This window comes from Arvicanthis niloticus, chromosome 14 (assembly GCF_011762505.2).
Source record: "Arvicanthis niloticus isolate mArvNil1 chromosome 14, mArvNil1.pat.X, whole genome shotgun sequence".
Classification (NCBI taxonomy): Eukaryota; Metazoa; Chordata; class Mammalia; order Rodentia; family Muridae; genus Arvicanthis; species Arvicanthis niloticus.
Window position 1 is genome coordinate 22,242,904 of NC_047671.1, and position 6,000 is coordinate 22,248,903.

Genomic DNA, 6,000 nt, shown 5'->3' on the forward strand with positions numbered 1-6,000 from the left:
ATCTTATGCCTCACAGCTCAGCCAGTGTCCCATATACCCTTTTTACGCATTCAATGATGAATGGATACATTGCATTTGTTTTTGTTGTTGTTGTTGTTGTTAATATTTCTAGCCAGTAGGAAACCAAAAGTCTGTATTCAGTGTAACAAATAAAAACTTCCTAATGTCCTCTAATGCTGCCGCTGAAGAGACAGAGATGAGCCTTGTTCTAAGACAGAAACTGTCACATTTGGCCCTGGTTAGCTAAGTAATCACCAGTTGTAATTGTGAAGTGTCTTCACTGTCAAGAGACACCTGGAGGATCCTTGGATATAATGCCAAGAGGAAAATTTCGGCAGCTTAGCTAGCAGTTTCTGAAGTGAGGTCTGGCCAGGGGCTGTATTGCAAATGAAAGTCAGAGTTTAACACCAAACTTAACACGGTACAGTATGAGACACTCCACTGTGAGATGCACATCACCATGGATCGTAACCCCAAAGCAAAAAGATAATACATTTGGTTATAATTGCACTGGAGGGAAAAAATTAAAATTTTGTTTGCTATGAATTTAAGTGTACCTAACTTGTATATTGAATTTTCAAAATTAATAATAATTACTGGAGTGGGAACTGGCTTAGTTAGTAAGGTGCCTGCAGTACAAGCATGAGGATGTGAGTCCCTCAGAGCCCTAGAAGCCACGTAAAGCAGGAGTGGTGGTGGGTTCCTGAATCCCTAGCATGGATGAAGCACAGACAGATAGACTCCTGAATTCATTGACTAGCAGATACAATCAAACCCATGAACTTGAGGTTCAAAGACAGATCCTGTCTCAAAAAATGAAAGTAGAGATTGAGGAAGGACGTGCAATGTTGACCTTAGGTCTTTATGCTCATGTGTACCCAGGAACATAAACATGTGTCCATACACTGATAAGTACAAACCACACACACACACAAAAAACACAACACACACATATAACACAACACAACACACACATGCAACACAACACACACATGCAACACAACACACACATGCAACACAACACACACATGCAACACAACACACACATGCAACACAACACACACATATAACACAACACAGCACACACATACAACACAACACACATACAACATAATACCCACATACAACACAACACAACACATACACCACAACACACACATACAACATAACACCCACATACAACACAACACACACATAACAACACAACACAAACACATAGAACACAACATACACATATACAACACACACCAAAAAAGTATCCCTTCAAACAACACATTCCAAGTTTTGTAAGTATCTCACTATCCTGAAGATTTCATCTAAAATCACACGTCTTATATTTATTCTACTTACAACTAGCATGATAGTAGCATAATTGTGCGCTTGCCTGGAATAAGATTACATATTGAATATGTAATACTCAGTAGATACACACTATAGGTGATGATCAGATCAGGATAATTAGCCTTCCCATCCCAGACACCATCTCTTCAGTAAACATACTAAAGCTTCTTGATGTTAGCTTTCCCCAACCGGATCCCACTTTGCCACAGCATGGACACTTATTCCTCTTCTCCACTGTAATATCTGTTACCTCTCTCTTCCCTCATCCATCTTTCTTCCTGGCCTCAGGAGTTGCTCTTCTTCTCCCTTCAGTGAAGTTACCTTTGTGGCTTTCACATCTGAGTCACAATGTCCTGAATTTGTATTTTCATGGTTTATTTACTTATTATGTCATCCACTAGCTCCATTTTATTTCTGTACAAATGATTGTATTTCTTTCTTTTTGTGGCTTGAGCAATATTCTGTTGTGCATAAATTCTGCATTTTCTTCATTCATCTGCCAAGAAAAATACCTCAGTTGATCGAACATCTTGGTTATTGGGAATAAGGTCACAATGTTCATGAGAGTGCAAATATCTCCTTAATATGCTATTTTATCTCTTTTAGTAAGATGTCCAGGATGGGGAAAGCTGTATTACATGTTCGCAGTGTTTTAGGTATTTTGAGGAGCCTACATATTCACCTTTATAATGGTGGCACTAATTTTGCATTCCTTCCAACTGTGAGAACAAGTTCCTTTTTCCTGTGTCCTTGCCACCAGCACTTGTTTCATTCTTGTGTGTGTGTGTGTGTGTGTGTGTGTGTGTGTGTGTGTGTGTTATTTATTTGGGTGGGATGATATTCTAATTTTACTTTGTGTCTTCATCATGATTAAGTGACATGGAATTTTTTTTTACACACTTATTGGTCACCTGTGCTGTTTCTTTGAGAAGTATCTATTGAAATTTCTGTTTGGTTTTTCTATTAATTAATTTATTTATTCACTTTAATATTCTGGTTGCAACTCCCACTCTTCTCCCAGTCATCCCCTCACATGGCCCTAACCCCCTCCTCACCTCCCCTTCACCTCTAGAAGGGGTAGGTCCCAGCTGGGTACCAACCCACCCTGGCCCCTCAAGTCACTGAACGAGTAGGAACATCCTCTCCCACTAAGGTCAGACAAGACAGCCCAGTTAGAAGAACAGGATCTGTAGGTCAGCAACAGAGACATGGAGAACCCCTGTTCCAGTTGTGGGGGAACCCCATGAAGGCTAAGGTGCACATCTGCTACACATGTGCAGGGGGCCTAGGTCCAGCCCTTGTATGCTCTTTGTTTGTTGGTTGCATCTCTGGGTGCCTCCAAGGGCCTAGGTTAATTGACTGTTGGTCTTCTTCTGGAGTCCCTATCTCCTCCAGGTTTCTCAAGCCTTCCCCTAACTCTTCCACATAGACTTCCCGAGCTTGGTCTAATGCTTGGCTCTGTGTCTCTGCATCTGTTACAGTCAGCTGCTGGGTGGAGCCTCTCAAAGGACAGTTATGCTAGACTCCTGTCTGCAAGCATAACTGAGTTTAAGTTGAATTATTTGGGCTTTTGGTTTTGAAGATTTTTAGCTTTTTATATATTCTGGATATTTGACCATAGTCAGATGTTGGTGGCAAATTTTCCTCTCATTTTCTAAGCAGTATCCTCTGCTCTGCACCTGATTTTCCCTTTGCTGTGTAGAAGCTTCTATACTGATAGACAGACCACCCTTTGTTTCTGCTGCTATAACCTGTACTTTGGAGGTCTTCCTTATTCATATATCTTGAACTCTTCACCAGTTTTCTAATCATTTCAAAAACATAGCTTGATAATAACGTCTAACCTTGTGTGTGTCTGTGTGTGTGTGTGTGTGTGTGTGTGTGTGTGTGTGTGTGTGTGGTTAATTCTATCAGCTAGAATTTGCTGGAGAATTTTCATGCTTGTGTTTATCAGGGCAAATGTCCATGGTTTCCTTTTTCTATTGTGTCTTTAGCCAGCGTCAGATCAGGATAATGTTCTCTTGGAAAGGGTTTGAAATCAATCCCTTTTTTTCCCATTTTCCAGACTAGTTCTAGTGGAATTAGCACGACACACTTATGCATCAATAGAGTACAGTGAAATCAATTAATTTCTGTTTGCTTTTCATTTATGGCTATAAATGTTTAAAGACATAAGGATCTGTTCCTTTCTGTTTTCTTTCTGCCCTCCCTGTTTGTTCTTTCTTTCATTCTTTTTCCTGGATCAAAATACTCTAAACCTTAGTAATTTGTACTTTCACTCAAAATTTGAATTAAATCAGTGAGGTCTGTGAATAGCAGTTAAGTACATGAAGCCTGGCACACGAGTCTATGAGTTTTGAGATGCACTTTAGGAAGACATGAAGAGTTTCTATGGGCTCATAATATTCAGGAAATATAGAAATACAGGATGGGATTGGCTTCTTTGCTTTAGTAGACTTTTTGAGAAACTGTTTAACCTCACGTACCTGTGGGATACACACACACACACACACACACACACACACACACACACACACACACAAACACACACCGTAAGGCCCCCACAAAGGGAGGACCTCACTCAAGCCTCGGGAATTCTCGGCCACCCATTAACTCATAAGACACCAAACTTGATGTAATCAGCAAGAGGTATATTTTAATCAATATGTTGAGGTCAAGACCTGTAGCCCACGCAGGGGCAATGGGGTCTGACCCCGGGGCTTTGGAGACAGAGAGAATTTAAAGCCAAAAACCACAACTCAGGGGGGAAACCACAACCCAGGGGGAGTAAAGGAGGGTTATTGGAGAGCACCTATGGAAAGTCCCAGCCCATTATTCAGTTTGTGACAGGGTACAAGGGACAGTCATGGGGAACATTCTGTATGGGCTATTCTCTAAGAGCCTGTACGTAATCAGCCATCTATCTTGTGGTCAGCCAAGTTCCTGAAACACAGAGCTCATGACCAAGCTGACCTGCAGTCTTGGTTCTGCTTGCCTGTTAGGAGTTTTTGAACATTCTTAACCCTTTCAACACCATGTGTGTATATAGAGATAACAGTCAATCATCACTTGAAAGATCCCTTGGTGCTCCTTGCAACCTGGTGTCTTTTGTCTATTGTCTCCTAGTGAGATCCCACTCAAATGTCAATCCCACTCCTGTCCTGCCACTGCTCCTTCTGCCATAACCCAAATCTTCGAAGCTACTGCATTGATCAGCCTCTAAACTGCATGTGTTTCCCCTGGCTCTGACTCCTGCTTCAAACATTGTCCTTTTCCTTTGATGCTCCCCCTGAACACTCAGTGAGTCTTCCACATCTCAGCACTTCTCACTCTAGCTTCCTCACTCAGTTGATAATCTCAAAGGTCTTGAGGCATTGAAACAGCACTGTTGTCTCAGGAGCTCTCACATTTGACAGCTTTGCCTAACCTCAGACTTGTGTGCCCAATCCTGTTCTGAACTTCTACACTTGGATTTCCCAAAGAAACCCTAAAATTACAAATCTGCCTTGAACCCCATTCTTCTACCAAACTGTCAGCCTTGGGACTTTCTCCATGTAAAGCCTTGACACCCGGGACTTTTCAACTAATCACTTAGAACTCCGTGGTCACCACTGACTTTTCCATTTTATACTTCATTTCAAACCATAAGGATAGAGTGTTGGCCTTGGTGCTAAAACACGTGCCTCTTTTTTTTTTTTTCTCCTTATGACTAAACCCAATTGCGGGACCATCAACTGTAAGAAACATCCTTGTTTTGAGGTCTGATCATTGATGGCTTACTTTCAACAGAGCAGCCTCAAAGGGTTCGGTTCAGTTGAACCAGATATCGGACTGCATCATTTCTCTCCCTTTCTTACTCAGAGCAGCAGCAAGTCTGGAGGTCAGCCTGATTGCATTAGACCAACCAGACCATGCCCACTTTAAGAATTCTGCATTGTCATTATAGCTACTTTTCAGGAAAACTATGCCCTAAATATGCATACAGATGACTCCCTCAACTCCTCCAAGTTTTGCTGAGATAGACCCTCATTATAAAGGTTACTTGGGAAAGCCTTTTTAAAAATCGCAAGCTTACCCTGATAGTCTAACATTTTTGTTGCTCATTATCTTTCTCACAAGGATCAATGGATCACCCTTATCACCAAGGTATCATGTTCATTGTTTTTCTTCATTCGTGAACACAGAATATTGTGAGAGTAGAAAGGGCTTCATTTTCTTCAGTAATGAATTCCAAGAAGCCTAGAATGGGAATCAGTTATAGTAAGAGCTTCACAGAAACTTGCTAAGGACATCCAAATGAAAAATGTAAAGACAAAAGCAAGGAAAGCAGGCAGATTGGCTTGTCAGAAGCATATTTTAAAGGCCACCGAGACAGCTAAGTGTCACTTAGCAGCCGGCCTGATGACTTCACTTCTCATGACCCACCACTTCATGTGGTGGAAGAGGAAACCCAACTCCTGAAAGTTGTTATCTGACCACCACATGCAAGCTGTGCTGTATGTGCTTCCTCTTGCATGCAGTAAACAGATAAACAACTAATAAACAAACAAACGTAATAAAAAGAGATACAATTTAAGCACTTTATGAACAATGGCTGGGTCATGAAGTAAGGAACATAGAATGAATAGAGACAGTACAGCACGTGTGGTAGCAAATAAT